The sequence below is a fragment of the Heterodontus francisci genome, chromosome 3, assembly GCF_036365525.1.
Source record: "Heterodontus francisci isolate sHetFra1 chromosome 3, sHetFra1.hap1, whole genome shotgun sequence".
In the NCBI taxonomy this organism is placed as follows: Eukaryota; Metazoa; Chordata; class Chondrichthyes; order Heterodontiformes; family Heterodontidae; genus Heterodontus; species Heterodontus francisci.
In genome coordinates this window covers 856,239-873,237 of record NC_090373.1, presented here as the reverse complement: position 1 = coordinate 873,237, position 16,999 = coordinate 856,239, and positions in this window count along the sequence as shown.

Here is a 16,999-nt window from a genome sequence, read left to right as displayed (position 1 = left end):
ATAGAGAGTGTCAGAGAGTGTCAGAGAGTGATAGACAGTGTCAGTGACTGTCAGAGAGTGTCAGAGAGTGTCAGAGAGTGGTCGAGAGTGTCAGAGAGTGCCATAGATTGATAGAGAGTGATTGAGACTATCAGAGAGTGTTAGAGTGTGATAGAGAGTGTCAGAGAGTGTCAGAGAGTGTCAGAGATTGATAGTGAGTGTCAGAGAGTGTCAGAGAGTGATAGAGAGTGTCAGAGAGTGTCTGAGTGAGTCAGAGAGTGATAGTAAGTGTCTGAGAGTGTCAGAGAGTGTCAGAGAGTGATAGTGAGTGTCAGAGAGTGACAGAGAGTGATATAGAGTGTCAGAGAGTGATAGTGAGTGTCAGAGAGTGATAGAGAGTGTCAGAGAGTGATAGAGAATGTCAGAGAGTGATATTAAGTGTCTGAGAGTGTCAGCGAGTGTCAGAGTGTGATAGAGAGAGTCAGAGAGAGTCAGAGAGAGTCAGAGAGTGTCAGAGAGTGTCAGATAGTGTCAGAGAGTGATACAGAGTTTCAGAGAGAGTCAGAGAGTGTCAGAGAGTGATAGTGAGTGTCAGAGAGTGTCAGAGAGTGATAGTAAGTGTCTGAGAGTGTCAGAGAGTGTCAGAGAGTGATAGTAAGTGTCTGAGAGTGTCAGCGAGTGTCAGAGTGTGATAGAGAGAGTCAGAGAGAGTCAGAGAGAGTCAGAGAGTGTCAGAGAGTGTCAGATAGTGTCAGAGAGTGATAGTGAGTGTCAGAGAGTGTCAGAGAGTGTCAGAGAGTGTCAGAGAGTGATAGAGAGTGTCAGAGTGTGATAGTGGTGTCAGAGAGTGTCAGAGTGTTGCAGAGACTGTCAGAGAGTGGTAGAGAGTGTCAGAGAGTGCCAGAGATTGATAGAGAGTGATTGAGAGTATCAGAGAGTGTCAGAGTGTGATAGTAGTGTCAGAGAGTGTCAGAGAGTGTCAGAGTGTGATAGTAGCGTCAGAGAGTGTCAGAGAGTGTCAGAGATTGGTAGTGAGTGTCAGAGAGTGTCAGAGAGTGCTAGAGAGTGTCAGAGAGTGTCTGAGAGATTCAGAGAGTGATAGAGTGTCAGAGAGTGATAGAGAGTGTCAGAGAGTGTCAGAGAGTGATAGACAGTGTCAGTGACTGTCAGAGAGTGTCAGAGAGTGATAGACAGTGTCAGAGAGTGTCAGAGAGTGTCAGAGAGTGATAGTGAGTGTCTGAGAGTGTCTGAGAATACCTGAAAGTCTCAGAGAGAGTCGGAGATTGTCAGAGAGTGTCAGAGAGTGATAGAGAGTGTTAGAGAGTGTCAGAGAGTGATAGAGAGTGTCAGAGAGTGGCAGGGAGTGATAGTGAGCGTCTGAGAGTGTCGGAGAGTGATAGAGAGTGTCAGAGAGTGCCAGAGATTGATAGAGAGTGATTGAGAGTGTCAGAGACTGTCAGAGAGTGTCAGAGAGTGATAGAGAGTGATAGAGAGTGTCAGAGAGTGTCAGAGAGTGATAGAGAGTGTCAGAGAGTGTCAGGGAGGGTCAGAGAGTGTCAGAGAGTCTCAGAGTGTGATAGTGAGTGTCAGAGAGTGTCAGAGAGTGTCAGAGAGTGTCAGAGAGTGATAGTGAGTTTCTGAGAGTGTCAGAGAGTGGTAGAGAGTGTCAGAGAGTGATAGAGAGTGTCAGGGAGAGTCAGAGAGAGTCAGAGAGTGTCAGAGACTGTCAGATAGTGTCAGAGAGTGATAGTGAGTGTCAGAGAGTGTCAGAGAGTGTCAGAGAGTGTCAGAGAGTGATAGAGAGTGTCAGAGAGAGTCAGTGAGTGTCAGAGAGTGTCAGAGAGTGATAGTGAGTGTCAGAGAGTGTCAGACAGTGATAGTGAGTGTCAGAGAGTGTCAGAGAGTGTCAGAGAGTGATATTAAGTGTCTGAGAGATTCAGAGAGTGTCAGAGAGTGATACAGAGTGTCAGAGAGAGTCAGAGAGTGTCAGAGAGTGTCAGAGAGTGTCAGTGAGTGATAGTGAGTGTCAGAGAGGGTCAGAGAGTGATAGTAAGTGTCTGAGAGTGTCAGAGATGTGTCAGAGAGTGTCAGAGAGTGATAGAGAGTGTCAGAGAGAGTCAGAGAGTGTCAGAGAGTGTCAGAGAGTGTCAGAGAGAGATAGTGAGTGTCAGAGAGTGTCAGAGAGTGTCTGAGAGTGTCAGAGAGAGTCAGAGGGTGATAGAGCGTGTCAGAGAGTGTCAGAGAGTGATAGTGAGTGTCAGAGAGTGTCAGAGAGTGATAGAGAGTGTCAGAGAGAGATAGAGAGTGTCAGAGAGTGTCAGAGAGTGTGAGAGAGAGTCAGAGAGTGATAGTGAGTGTCTGAGAGTGACAGAGAGTGATAGAGAGTGTCAGAGAGTGATAGTGAGTGCCAGAGAGTGATAGAGAGTGTCAGAGAGTCTAGAGAATGTCAGAGAGTGATATTAATTGTCTGAGAGATTCAGAGAGTGTCAGAGAGTGATAGTGAGTGTCAGAGAGTGTCAGAGAGTTGTAGTAAGTGTCTGAGAGTGCCAGAGAGTGTCAGAGAGTGATAGTAAGTGTCTGAGAGTGTCAGAGAGTGTCAGAGAGTGACAGAGAGTGTCAGAGAGAGTCAGAGAGAGTCAGAGAGTGTCAGAGAGTGTCAGAGAGTGTCACATAGTGTCAGAGAGTGATAGTGCGTGTCAGAGAGTGTCAGAGAGTGTCAGAGAGTGTCAGAGAGTGATAGAGAGTGTCAGACAGAGTCAGAGAGTGTCAGAGAGTGTCAGAGAGTGTCAGAGAGTGATAGTGAGTGTCAGAGAGCGTCAGAGAGTGATAGTGAGTGTCAGAGAGTGTCAGAGAGTGTCTAAGAGTGTCAGAGAGTGTCAGAGAGTGATAGAGAGTGATAGTGAGTGTCAGAGAGTGCAGAGAGTGTCAGAGAGTGATAGTGAGTGTCAGAGAGCGTCAGAGAGTGATAGTGAGTGTCAGAGAGTGTCAGAGAGTGTCTAAGAGTGTCAGAGAGTGTCAGAGAGTGATAGAGAGTGATAGAGAGTGTCAGAGTGTGTCAGAGAGTGATAGTGAGTGTCAAAGAGTGATAGAGAGTGATAGTGAGTGTCAGAGAGTGTCAGAGAGTGATGGTGAGTGTCAGAGAGTGATAGTGAGTGTCAGAGAGTGTCAGAGAGTGTCTAAGAGTGTCAGAGAGTGTCAGAGAGTGATAGAGAGTGTCAGAGAGTGTCAGAGAGTGATAGTGAGTGTCAGAGAGTGATAGTGAGTGTCAGAGAGTGTCAGAGAGTGTCTAAGAGTGTCAGAGAGTGATAGAGAGTGTCAGAGAGTGTCAGAGAGTGATAGTGAGTGTCTGAGAGTGTCAGAGAGTGATAGACAGTGTCAGAGAGTGTCAGAGAGTGATAGAGAGTGATAGAGAGTGTCAGAGAGTGTCAGAGAGTGTCAGAGAGTGATAGAGAGTGTCAGAGAGTGTCTGAGTTAGTCAGAGAGTGATAGAGAGTGTCAGAGAGTGATAGAGAGTGTCAGAGAGTGTCAGAGAGTGTCAGAGAGTGATAGAGAGTGTCAGAGAGTGTCTGAGTTAGTCAGAGAGTGATAGAGAGTGTCAGAGAGTGATGGAGAGTGTCAGAGAGTGTCAGAGAGTGTCAGAGTGTAATAGTGAGTGTCAGAGAGTGTCAGAGAGTGTCGAGAGTGATAGAGAGTGTCAGAGAGTGTCAGAGAGTGTCAGAGAGTGTCAGAGTGTGATAGTGAGTGTCAGAGAGTGTCAGAGAGTGTCAGAGAGTGATAGTGAGTTTCTGAGAGTGTCAGAGAGTGGTCGAGAGTGTCAGAGAGTGCCATAGATTGATAGAGAGTGATTGAGACTATCAGAGAGTGTTAGAGTGTGATAGAGAGTGTCAGAGAGTGTCAGAGAGTGTCAGAGATTGATAGTGAGTGTCAGAGAGTGTCTGAGTGAGTCAGAGAGTGATAGTAAGTGTCTGAGAGTGTCAGAGAGTGTCAGAGAGTGATAGTGAGTGTCAGAGAGTGACAGAGAGTGATATAGAGTGTCAGAGAGTGATAGTGAGTGTCAGAGAGTGATAGAGAATGTCAGAGAGTGATATTAAGTGTCTGAGAGATTCAGAGAGTGTCAGAGAGTGATACAGAGTTTCAGAGAGAGTCAGAGAGTGTCAGAGAGTGATAGTGAGTGTCAGAGAGTGTCAGAGAGTGATAGTAAGTGTCTGAGAGTGTCAGAGAGTGTCAGAGAGTGATAGTAAGTGTCTGAGAGTGTCAGCGAGTGTCAGAGTGTGATAGAGAGAGTCAGAGAGAGTCAGAGAGAGTCAGAGAGTGTCAGAGAGTGTCAGATAGTGTCAGAGAGTGATAGTGAGTGTCAGAGAGTGTCAGAGAGTGTCAGAGAGTGATAGAGAGTGTCAGAGAGAGTCAGAGAGTGTCAGAGAGTGTCAGAGAGTGATAGTGAGTGTCAGAGAGTGATAGAGAGTGAGAGAGAGTGATAGTGAGTGTCAGAGAGTGTCAGAGAGTGTCAGAGAGTGATAGTGAGTGTCAGAGAGTGTCAGAGAGTGTCAGAGATTGATGGTGAGTGTCAGAGAGTGATAGAGAGTGTCAGAGAGTGATATTAAGTGTCTGAGAGATTCAGAGAGTGTCAGAGAGTGATAGTGAGTGTCAGAGAGTGTCAGAGAGTGTCAGAGAGTGATAGTAAGTGTCTGAGAGTGTCAGAGAGTGTCAGAGAGTGTCAGAGAGTGATAGTGAGTGTCAGAGAGTGTCACAGAGTGTCAGAGAGTGTCAGAGAGAGTCAGAGAGTGTCAGAGAGTGTCAGAGATTGTCAGATAGTGTCAGAGAGTGATAGTGAGTGTCAGAGAGTGTCACAGAGTGTCAGAGAGTGTCAGAGAGAGTCAGAGACTGATAGTGAGTGTCAGAGAGAGTCAGAGAGTGTCAGAGAGAGATAGAGAGTGTCAAAGAGTGTGAGAGAGTGTCAGAGAGTGATAGTGAGTGTCTGAGAGTGACAGAGAGTGATAGAGAGTGTCAGAGAGTGATAGTGAGTGTCAGAGAGTGATAGAGAGTGTCAGAGAGTGATAGAGAATGTCAGAGAGTGATATTAATTGTCTGAGAGATTCAGAGAGTGTCAGAGAGTGATAGAGTGTCAGAGAGAGTCAGAGTGTGTCAGAGAGTGTCAGAGAGTGTCAGAGAGTGTCAGAGAGTGATAGTGAGTGTCAGAGAGTGTCAGAGAGTGATAGTAAGTGTCTGAGAGTGTCAGAGAGTGATAGTAAGTGTCAGAGAGTGATAGTGAGTTTCAGAGAGTGTCTGAGAGTGTCAGAGAGTTTCAGAGAGTGATAGAGAGTGTCAGAGAGTGATAGAGAGTGTCAGAGAGTGTCAGAGAGTGTCAAATAGTGATAGAGAGTGATAGAGAGTGTCAGAGAGTGTCAGAGAGTATCAGACAGTGATAGAGAGTGTCAGAGAGTGATAGAGAGTGTCAGAGTGTGATAGTGGTGTCAGAGAGTGTCAGAGTGTGGCAGAGAGTGTCAGAGAGTGGTAGAGAGTGTCAGAGAGTGCCAGAGATTGATAGAGAGAGATTGAGAGTATCAGAGAGTGTCAGAGTGTGATAGTAGTGTCAGAGAGTGTCAGAGAGTGTCAGAGTGTGATAGTAGCGTCAGAGAGTGTCAGACAGTGATAGTGAGTGTCAGAGTGTGTCAGAGAGTGTCAGAGAGAGTCAGAGAGTGATAGTGACTGTCAGAGAGTGTCAGACAGTGATAGTGAGTGTCAGAGTGTGTCAGAGAGTGTCAGAGAGTGATATTAAGTGTCTGAGAGATTCAGAGAGTGTCAGAGAGTGATACAGAGTGTCAGAGAGAGTCAGAGAGTGTCAGAGAGTGTCAGAGAGTGTCAGTGAGTGATAGTGAGTGTCAGAGAGGGTCAGAGAGTGATAGTAAGTGTCTGAGAGTGTCAGAGAGTGTCAGAGAGTGTCAGAGAGTGATAGAGAGTGTCAGAGAGAGTCAGAGAGTGTCAGAGAGTGTCAGAGAGTGTCAGAGAGTGTCAGAGAGAGATAGTGAGTGTCAAAGAGTGTCAGAGAGTGTCTGAGAGTGTCAGAGAGAGTCAGAGGGTGATAGAGCGTGTCAGAGAGTGTCAGAGAGAGATAGAGAGTGTCAGAGAGTGTCAGAGAGTGTCAGAGAGTGTCAGGGAGTGATAGAGAGTGTCAGAGAGTGTCAGAGAGAGATAGTGAGTGTCTGAGAGTGACAGAGAGTGAGAGTGTCAGAGAGTGATAGTGAGTGTCAGAGAGTGATAGAGAGTGTCAGAGAGTCTAGAGAATGTCAGAGAGTGATATTAATTGTCTGAGAGATTCAGAGAGTGTCAGAGAGTGATAGTGAGTGTCAGAGAGTGTCATAGAGTGATAGTAAGTGTCTGAGAGTGTAAGAGAGTGTCAGAGAGTGATAGTAAGTGTCTGAGAGTGTCAGAGAGTGTCAGAGAGTGACAGAGAGTGTCAGAGAGAGTCAGAGAGAGTCAGAGAGTGTCAGAGAGTGTCAGAGAGTGTCACATAGTGTCAGAGAGTGATAGTGCGTGTCAGAGAGTGTCAGAGAGTTTCAGAGAGTGATAGAGAGTGTCAGACAGAGTCAGAGAGTGTCAGAGAGTGTCAGAGAGTGTCAGAGAGTGATAGTGAGTGTCAGAGAGTGATAGAGAGTGATAGTGAGTGTCAGAGAGTGCAGAGAGTGTCAGAGAGTGATAGTGAATGTCAGAGAGCGTCAGAGAGTGATAGTGAGTGTCAGAGAGTGTCAGAGAGTGTCTAAGAGTGTCAGAGAGTGTCAGAGAGTGATAGAGAGTGATAGAGAGTGCCAGAGTGTGTCAGAGAGTGATAGTGAGTGTCAAAGAGTGATAGAGAGTGATAGTGAGTGTCAGAGAGTGTCAGAGAGTGTCAGAGAGTGATAGTGAGTGTCAGAGAGTGATAGTGAGAGTCAGAGAGTGTCTAAGAGTGTCAGAGAGTGTCAGAGAGTGATAGAGAGTGTCAGAGAGTGTCAGAGAGTGATAGTGAGTGTCAGAGAGTGATAGTGAGTGTCAGAGAGTGTCAGAGAGTGTCTAAGAGTGTCAGAGAGTGATAGAGAGTGTCAGAGAGTGTCAGAGAGTGATAGTGAGTGTCAGAGAGTGTCAGAGAGTGATAGAGAGTGATAGAGAGTGTCAGAGAGTGTCAGAGAGTGTCAGAGAGTGATAGAGAGTGTCAGAGAGTGTCTGAGTTAGTCAGAGAGTGATAGAGAGTGTCAGAGAGTGATAGAGAGTGTCAGAGAGTGTCAGAGAGTGATAGAGAGTGTCAGAGAGTGTCTGAGTTAGTCAGAGAGTGATAGAGAGTGTCAGAGAGTGATGGAGAGTGTCAGAGAGTGTCAGAGAGTGTCAGAGTGTAATAGTGAGTGTCAGAGAGTGTCAGAGAGTGTCAGAGAGTGATAGAGAGTGTCAGAGTGTGTCAGAGAGTGTCAGAGAGTGTCAGAGTGTGATAGTGAGTGTCAGAGAGTGTCAGAGAGTGTCAGAGAGTGATAGTGAGTTTCTGAGAGTGTCAGAGAGTGGTCGAGAGTGTCAGAGAGTGCCATAGATTGATAGAGAGTGATTGAGACTATCAGAGAGTGTTAGAGTGTGATAGAGAGTGTCAGAGAGTGTCAGAGAGTGTCAGAGATTGATAGTGAGTGTCAGAGAGTGTCAGAGAGTGATACAGAGTGTCATAGAGTGTCTGAGTGAGTCAGAGAGTGATAGTGAGTGTCTGAGAGTGTCAGAGAGTGTCAGAGAGTGATAGTGAGTGTCAGAGAGTGTCAGAGAGTGATAGTGAGTGTCAGAGAGTGTCAGAGAGTGTCAGAGAGTGTCTGAGAGTGTCAGAGAGTGTCAGAGAGTGATAGAGAGTGTCAGAGAGTGTCAGAGAGTGTCAGAGATTGATAGTGAGTGTCAGAGAGTGTCAGAGTGTGATAGTGAGTGTCAGAGAGAGTCAGAGAGTGTCAGAGAGTGATAGTGAGTTTCTGAGAGTGTCAGAGAGTGGTCGAGAGTGTCACAGAGTGCCATAGATTGATAGAGAGTGATTGAGACTATCAGAGAGTGTTAGAGTGTGATAGAGAGTGTCAGAGAGTGTCAGAGAGTGTCAGAGATTGATAGTGAGTGTCAGAGAGTGTCAGAGAGTGATAGAGAGTGTCAGAGAGTGTCTGAGTGAGTCAGAGAGTGATAGTAAGTGTCTGAGAGTGTCAGAGAGTGTCAGAGAGTGATAGTGAGTGTCAGAGATTGTCAGAGAGTGATAGTGAGTGTCAGAGAGTGTCAGAGAGTGTCTAAGAGTGTCAGAGAGTGTCAGAGAGTGATAGAGAGTGTCAGAGAGTGTCAGAGAGTGATAGTGAGTGTCAGAGAGTGATAGAGAGTGTCAGGGAGAGTCAGAGAGAGTCAGAGAGTGTCAGAGACTGTCAGATAGTGTCAGAGAGTGATAGTGAGTGTCAGAGAGTGTCAGAGAGTGTCAGAGAGTGTCAGAGAGTGATAGAGAGTGTCAGAGAGAGTCAGAGAGTGTCAGAGAGTGTCAGAGAGTGATAGTGAGTGTCAGAGAGTGTCAGACAGTGATAGTGAGTGTCAGAGAGTGTCAGAGAGTGTCAGAGAGTGATATTAAGTGTCTGAGAGATTCAGACATTGTCAGAGAGTGATACAGAGTGTCAGAGAGAGTCAGAGATTGTCAGAGAGTGTCAGAGAGTGTCAGTGAGTGATAGTGAGTGTCAGAGAGTGTCATAGAGGGTCAGAGAGTGATAGTAACTGTCTGAGAGTGTCAGAGAGTGTCAGAGAGTGATAGAGAGTGTCAGAGAGAGTCAGAGAGTGTCAGAGAGTGTCAGAGAGTGTCAGATAGTGTCAGAGAGTGATAGTGAGTGTCAGAGAGTGTCAGAGAGTGTCTGAGAGTGTCAGAGAGAGTCAGAGGGTGATAGAGCGTGATAGAGAGTGTCAGAGAGTGATAGAGAATGTCAGAGAGTGATATTAATTGTCTGAGAGATTCAGAGAGTGTCAGAGAGTGATAGTGAGTGTCAGAGTGTCAGAGAGTGATAGTAAGTGTCTGAGAGTGTCAGAGAGTGATAGTAAGTGTCTGAGACTGTCAGAGAGTGTCAGAGAGTGTCAGAGAGTGACAGAGAGTGTCAGAGAGAGTCAGAGAGAGTCAGAGAGTGTCAGAGCGTGTCACATAGTGTCAGAGAGTGATAGTGCGTGTCAGAGAGTGTCAGAGAGAGTCAGAGAGTGTCAGAGAGTGTCAGAGAGTGATAGTGAGTGTCAGAGAGTGATAGAGAGTGATAGTGAGTGTCAGAGAGTGCAGAGAGTGTCAGAGAGTGATAGTGAGTGTCAGAGAGCGTCAGAGAGTGATAGTGAGTGTCAGAGAGTGTCAGAGAGTGTCAGAGAGTGATAGAGAGTGATAGAGAGTGTCAGAGTGTGTCAGAGAGTGTTAGTGAGAGTCAGAGAGTGATAGAGAGTGATAGTGAGTGTCAGAGAGTGTCAGAGAGTGTCAGAGAGTGATAGTGAGTGTCAGAGAGTGATAGTGAGTGTCAGAGAGTGTCAGAGAGTGTCTAAGAGTGTCAGAGAGTGTCAGAGAGTGATAGAGAGTGTCAGAGATTGTCAGAGAGTGATAGTGAGTGTCAGAGAGTGATAGTGAGTGTCAGAGAATGTCAGAGAGTGATAGAGAGTGTCAGAGAGTGATAGAAAGTGTCAGAGAGTGTCAGAGAGTGATAGTGAGTGTCTGAGAGTGTCAGAGAGTGTCAGAGAGTGATAGAGAGTGTCAGAGAGTGTCAGAGAGTGATAGAGAGTGATAGAGAGTGTCAGAGAGTGTCAGAGAGTGTCAGAGAGTGATAGAGAGTGTCAGAGAGTGTCTGAGTTAGTCAGACAGTGATAGAGAGTGTCAGAGAGTGATAGAGAGTGTCAGAGAGTGTCAGAGAGTGTCAGAGAGTGATAGAGAGTGTCAGAGAGTGTCTGAGTTAGTCAGAGAGTGATAGAGAGTGTCAGAGAGTGATAGAGAGTGTCAGAGAGTGTCAGAGTGTGATAGTGAGTGTCAGAGAGTGTCAGAGAGTGATAGAGAGTGTCAGAGAGTGTCAGAGAGTGTCAGAGAGTGTCAGAGTGTGATAGTGAGTGTCAGAGAGTGTCAGAGAGTGATAGTGAGTTTCTGAGAGTGTCAGAGAGTGGTCAAGAGTGTCAGAGAGTGCCATAGATTGATAGAGAGTGATTGAGACTATCAGAGAGTGTTAGAGTGTGATAGAGAGTGTCAGAGAGTGTCAGAGAGTGATAGAGAGTGTCAGAGAGTGTCTGAGTTAGTCAGAGAGTGATAGAGAGTGTCAGAGAGTGATAGAGAGTGTCAGAGAGTGTCAGAGAGTGTCAGAGAGTGTCAGAGTGTGATAGTGAGTGTCAGAGAGTGTCAGAGAGTGATAGTGAGTTTCTGAGAGTGTCAGAGAGTGGTCGAGAGTGTCAGAGAGTGCCATAGATTTATAGAGAGTGATTGAGACTATCATAGAGTGTTAGAGTGTGATAGAGAGTGTCAGAGAGTGTCAGAGAGTGATAGTGAGTTTCTGAGAGTGTCAGAGAGTGGTCGAGAGTGTCAGAGAGTGCCATAGATTGATAGAGAGTCATTGAGACTATCAGAGAGTGTTAGAGTGTGATAGAGAGTGTCAGAGAGTGATAGAGAGTGTCAGAGAGTGTCAGAGAGTGTCAGAGAGTGTCAGAGTGTGATAGTGAGTGTCAGAGAGTGTCAGAGAGTGATAGTGCGTGTCAGTGAGTGTCAGAGAGTGATAGAGAGTGTCAGAGAGAGTCTGAGTGAGTCAGAGAGTGATAGTAAGTGTCAGAGAGTGATAGAGAGTGTCAGAGAGTGTCAGAGAGTGATAGTGAGTGTCAGAGAGTGATAGTGAGTGTCAGAGAGTGTCAGAGAGTGTCTAAGAGTGTCAGAGAGTGATAAAGAGTGTCAGAGAGTGTCAGAGAGTGATAGTGAGTGTCTGAGAGTGTCAGAGAGTGATAGAGAGTGTCAGAGAGTGTCAGAGAGTGATAGAGAGTGATAGAGAGTGTCAGAGAGTGTCAGAGAGTGTCAGAGAGTGATAGAGAGTGTCAGAGAGTGTCTGAGTTAGTCAGAGAGTGATAGAGAGTGTCAGAGAGTGATAGAGAGTGTCAGAGAGTGTCAGAGAGTGTCAGAGAGTGATAGAGAGTGTCTGAGTTAGTCAGAGAGTGATAGAGAGTGTCAGAGAGTGATAGAGAGTGTCAGAGAGTGTCAGAGAGTGTCAGAGAGTGTCAGAGTGTGATAGTGAGTGTCAGAGAGTGTCAGAGAGTGTCAGAGAGTGATAGTGAGTTTCTGAGAGTGTCAGAGAGTGGTCGAGAGTGTCAGAGAGTGCCATTGATTGATAGAGAGTGATTGAGACTATCAGAGAGTGTAAGAGTGTGATAGAGAGTGTCAGAGAGTGTCAGAGAGTGTCAGAGAGTGATAGAGAGTGTCAGAGTGTGTCTGAGTGAGTCAGAGAGTGATAGTGAGTGTCTGAGAGTGTCAGAGAGTGTCAGAGAGTGACAGTGAGTGTCAGAGAGTGTCAGAGAGTGATAGTAAGTGACTGAGAGTGTCAGAGAGTGTCAGAGAGTGATAGTAAGTGTCTGAGAGTGTCAGAGAGTGTCAGAGAGTAATAGAGAGTGTCAGAAAGAGTCAGAGAGTGTCAGAGAGTGTCAGAGAGTGATAGTGAGTGTCAGAGAATGTCAGAGAGTGTCAGAGAGTGATCGAGAGTGTCAGAGAGAGTCAGAGAGTGATAGTGAGTGTCAGAGAGTGTCAGAGAGTGTCAGAGAGTGATCGAGAGTGTCAGAGAGAGTCAGAGAGTGTCAGAGAGTGTCAGAGAGTGTCAGAGAGTGATAGTGAGTGTCAGAGAGTGTCAGAGAGTGTTAGTGAGTGTCAGAGAGTGTCAGAGAGTGTCAGAGAGTCATAGTGAGTGTCAGAGAGTGTCAGAGAGTGATAGTGAGTGTCAGAGAGTGTCAGAGAGTCATAGTGAGTGTCAGAGAGTGTCTGAGTGAGTCAGAGAGTGATAGTGAGTGTCTGAGAGTGTCAGAGAGTGTCAGAGAGTGACAGTGAGTGTCAGAGAGTGTCAGAGAGATACAGTAAGTGACTGAGAGTGTCAGAGAGTGATAGTAAGTGTCTGAGAGAGTGTCAGAGAGTGTCAGCGAGTAATAGAGAGTGTCAGAGAGAGTCAGAGAGTGTCAGAGAGTGTCAGAGAGTGTCAGAGAGTGATAGTGAGTGTCAGAGAATGTCAGAGAGTGTCAGAGAGTGATCGAGAGTGTCAGAGAGAGTCAGAGAGTGTCAGAGAGTGTCAGAGAGTGTCAGAGAGTGATAGTGAGTGTCAGAGAGTTTCAGAGAGTGTCAGAGAGTGTCAGAGAGTGATCGAGAGTGTCAGAGAGAGTCAGAGAGTGTCAGAGAGTGTCAGAGAGTGTCAGAGAGTGATAGTGAGTGTCAGAGAGTGTCAGAGAATGATAGTGAGTGTCAGAGAGTGTCAGAGAGTGTCAGAGAGTCATAGTGAGTGTCAGAGAGTGTCAGAGAGTGATAGTGAGTGTCAGAGAGTGTCAGAGAGTGTCAGAGAGAGTCAGAGAGAGTCAGAGAGTGTCAGAGCGTGTCACATAGTGTCAGAGAGTGATAGTGCGTGTCAGAGAGTGTCAGAGAGAGTCAGAGAGTGTCAGAGAGTGTCAGAGAGTGATAGTGAGTGTCAGAGAGTGATAGAGAGTGATAGTGAGTGTCAGAGAGTGCAGAGAGTGTCAGAGAGTGATAGTGAGTGTCAGAGAGCGTCAGAGAGTGATAGTGAGTGTCAGAGAGTGTCAGAGAGTGTCTAAGAGTGTCAGAGAGTGTCAGAGAGTGATAGAGAGTGATAGAGAGTGTCAGAGTGTGTCAGAGAGTGATAGTGAGTGTCAGAGAGTGATAGAGAGTGATAGTGAGTGTCAGAGAGTGTCAGAGAGTGTCAGAGAGTGATAGTGAGTGTCAGAGAGTGATAGTGAGTGTCAGAGAGTGTCAGAGAGTGTCTAAGATTGTCAGAGAGTGTCAGAGAGTGATAGAGAGTGTCAGAGAGTGTCAGAGAGTGATAGTGAGTGTCAGAGAGTGATAGTGAGTGTCAGAGAATGTCAGAGAGTGATAGAGAGTGTCAGAGAGTGATAGAGAGTGTCAGAGAGTGTCAGAGAGTGATAGTGAGTGTCTGAGAGTGTCAGAGAGTGTCAGAGAGTGATAGAGAGTGTCAGAGAGTGTCAGAGAGTGATAGAGAGTGATAGAGAGTGTCAGAGAGTGTCAGAGAGTGATAGAGAGTGTCAGAGAGTGTCTGAGTTAGTCAGACAGTGATAGAGAGTGTCAGAGAGTGATAGAGAGTGTCAGAGAGTGTCAGAGAGTGTCAGAGAGTGATAGAGAGTGTCAGAGAGTGTCTGAGTTAGTCAGAGAGTGATAGAGAGTGTTAGAGAGTGATAGAGAGTGTCAGAGAGTGTCAGAGTGTGATAGTGAGTGTCAGAGAGTGTCAGAGAGTGTCAGAGAGTGATAGAGAGTGTCAGAGAGTGTCAGAGAGTGTCAGAGAGTGTCAGAGTGTGATAGTGAGTGTCAGAGAGTGTCAGAGAGTGTCAGAGAGTGATAGTGAGTTTCTGAGAGTGTCAGAGAGTGGTCGAGAGTGTCAGAGAGTGCCATAGATTGATAGAGAGTGACTGAGACTATCAGAGAGTGTTAGAGTGTGATAGAGAGTGTCAGAGAGTGTCAGACAGTGATAGAGAGTGTCAGAGAGTGTCTGAGTTAGTCAGAGAGTGATAGAGAGTGTCAGAGAGTGATAGAGAGTGTCAGAGAGTGTCAGAGAGTGTCAGAGAGTGTCAGAGTGTGATAGTGAGTGTCAGAGAGTGTCAGAGAGTGATAGTGAGTTTCTGAGAGTGTCAGAGAGTGGTCGAGAGTGTCAGAGAGTGCCATAGATTTATAGAGAGTGATTGAGACTATCAGAGAGTGTTAGAGTGTGATAGAGAGTGTCAGAGAGTGTCAGAGAGTGTCAGAGAGTGATAGTGAGTTTCTGAGAGTGTCAGAGAGTGGTCGAGAGTGTCAGAGAGTGCCATAGATTGATAGAGAGTCATTGAGACTATCAGAGAGTGTTAGAGTGTGATAGAGAGTGATAGAGAGTGTCAGAGAGTGTCAGAGAGTGTCAGAGAGTGTCAGAGTGTGATAGTGAGTGTCAGAGAGTGTCAGAGAGTGATAGTGCGTGTCAGTGAGTGTCAGAGAGTGATAGAGAGTGTCAGAGAGAGTCTGAGTGAGTCAGAGAGTGATAGTAAGTGTCAGAGAGTGATAGAGAGTGTCAGAGAGTGTCAGAGAGTGATAGTGAGTGTCAGAGAGTGATAGTGAGTGTCAGAGAGTGTCAGAGAGTGTCTAAGAGTGTCAGAGAGTGATAAAGAGTGTCAGAGAGTGTCAGAGAGTGATAGTGAGTGTCTGAGTGTGTCAGAGAGTGATAGAGAGTGTCAGAGAGTGTCAGAGAGTGATAGAGAGTGATAGAGAGTGTCAGAGAGTGTCAGAGAGTGTCAGAGAGTGATAGAGAGTGTCAGAGAGTGTCTCAGTTAGTCAGAGAGTGATAGAGAGTGTCAGAGAGTGATAGAGAGTGTCAGAGAGTGTCAGAGAGTGCCAGAGAGTGATAGAGAGTGTCTGAGTTAGTCAGAGAGTGATAGAGAGTGTCAGAGAGTGATAGAGAGTGTCAGAGAGTGTCAGAGACTGTCAGAGAGTGTCAGAGTGTGATAGTGAGTGTCAGAGAGTGTCAGAGAGTGTCAGAGAGTGATAGTGAGTTTCTGAGAGTGTCAGAGAGTGGTCGAGAGTGTCAGAGAGTGCCATAGATTGATAGAGAGTGATTGAGACTATCAGAGAGTGTTAGAGTGTGATAGAGAGTGTCAGAGAGTGTCAGAGAGTGTCAGAGATTGATAGTGAGTGTCAGAGAGTGTCAGAGAGCGATAGAGAGTGTCAGAGAGTGTCTGAGTGAGTCAGAGAGTGATAGTGAGTGTCTGAGAGTGTCAGAGAGTGTCAGAGAGTGACAGTGAGTGTCAGAGAGTGTCAGAGAGTGATAGTAAGTGACTGAGAGTGTCAGAGAGTGTCAGAGAGTGATAGTAAGTGTCTGAGAGTGTCAGAGAGTGTCAGAGAGTAATAGAGAGTGTCAGAAAGAGTCAGAGAGTGTCAGAGAGTGTCAGAGAGTGTCAGAGAGTGATAGTGAGTGTCAGAGAATGTCAGAGAGTGTCAGAGAGTGATCGAGAGTGTCAGAGAGAGTCAGAGAGTGTCAGAGAGTGTCAGAGAGTGTCAGAGAGTGATAGTGAGTGTCAGAGAGTGTCAGCGAGTGTCAGAGAGTGATCGAGAGTGTCAGAGAGAGTCAGAGAGTGTCAGAGAGTGTCAGAGAGTGATAGTGAGTGTCAGAGAGTGTCAGAGAGTGTTAGTGAGTGTCAGAGAGTGTCAGAGAGTGTCAGAGAGTGATAGTGAGTGTCAGAGAGTGTCAGCGAGTGTCAGAGAGTGATCGAGAGTGTCAGAGAGAGTCAGAGAGTGTCAGAGAGTGTCAGAGAGTGTCAGAGAGTGATAGTGAGTGTCAGAGAGTGTCAGAGGGTGTTAGTGAGTGTCAGAGAGTGTCAGAGAGTGTCAGAGAGTCATAGTGAGTGTCAGAGAGTGTCAGAGAGTGATAGTGAGTGTCAGAGAGTGTCAGAGAGTGTCAGAGAGTCATAGTGAGTGTCAGAGAGTGTCTGAGTGAGTCAGAGAGTGATAGTGAGTGTCTGAGAGTGTCAGAGAGTGTCAGAGAGTGACAGTGAGTGTCAAAGAGTGTCAGAGAGTGATAGTAAGTGACTGAGAGTGTCAGAGAGTGTCAGAGAGTGATAGTAAGTGTCTGAGAGTGTCAGAGAGTGTCAGAGAGTAATAGAGAGTGTCAGAGAGAGTCAGAGAGTGTCAGAGAGTGTCAGAGAGTGTCAGAGAGTGATAGTGAGTGTCAGAGAATGTCAGAGAGTGTCAGAGAGTGATCGAGAGTGTCAGAGAGAGTCAGAGAGTGTCAGAGAGTGTCAGAGAGTGATAGTGAGTGTCAGAGAGTGTCAGAGAGTGTCAGAGAGTGTCAGAGAGTGATCGAGAGTGTCAGAGAGAGTCTGAGAGTGTCAGAGAGTGTCAGAGAGTGTCAGAGAGTGATAGTGAGTGTCAGAGAGTGTCAGAGAGTGTCAGAGAGTATCAGAGAGTCATAGTGAGTGTCAGAAAGTGTCTGAGAGTGTCAGAGAGTGTCAGAGAGTGTCAGAGAGTGATAGTGAGTGTCAGAGAGTGTCAGAGAGTGTCAGAGAGTATCAGAGAGTCATAGTGAGTGTCAGAAAGTGTCAGAGAGTGATAGTGAGTGTCTGAGAGTGTCAGAGAGTGTCAGAGAGTGTCAGAGAGTCATAGTGAGTGTCAGAGAGTGTCAGAGAGTGATAGTGAGTGTCAGAGAGTGTCAGAGAGTGTCAGAGAGTCATAGTGAGTGTCAGAGTGTGTCAGAGAGTGATAGTGAGTGTCAGAGAGTGTCAGAGAGTGATAGTGAGTGTCTGAGAGTGTCAGAGAGTGTCAGAGAGTGTCAGAGAGTGATAGTGAGTGTCAGAGAGTGTCAGAGAGTGATAGTGAGTGTCAGAGAGTGTCAGAGAGTGTCAGAGAGTCATATTGAGTGTCAGAGAGTGTCAGAGAGTGATAGTGAGTGTCAGAGAGTGTCAGAGAGTGTCAGAGAGAGTCAGAGAGAGTCAGAGAGTGTCACATAGTGTCAGAGAGAGATAGTGCGTGTCAGAGAGTGTCAGAGAGAGTCAGAGAGTGTCAGAGAGTGTCAGAGAGTGATAGTGAGTGTCAGAGAGTGATAGAGAGTGATAGTGAGTGTCAGAGAGTGCAGAGAGTGTCAGAGAGTGATAGAGAGTGATAGAGAGTGTCAGAGTGTGTCAGAGAGTGATAGTGAGTGTCAGAGAGTGATAGAGAGTGATAGTGAGTGTCAGAGAGTGTCAGAGAGTGTCAGAGAGTGATAGTGAGTGTCAGAGAGTGATAGTGAGTGTCAGAGAGTGTCAGAGAGTGTCTAAGAGTGTCAGAGAGTGTCAGAGAGTG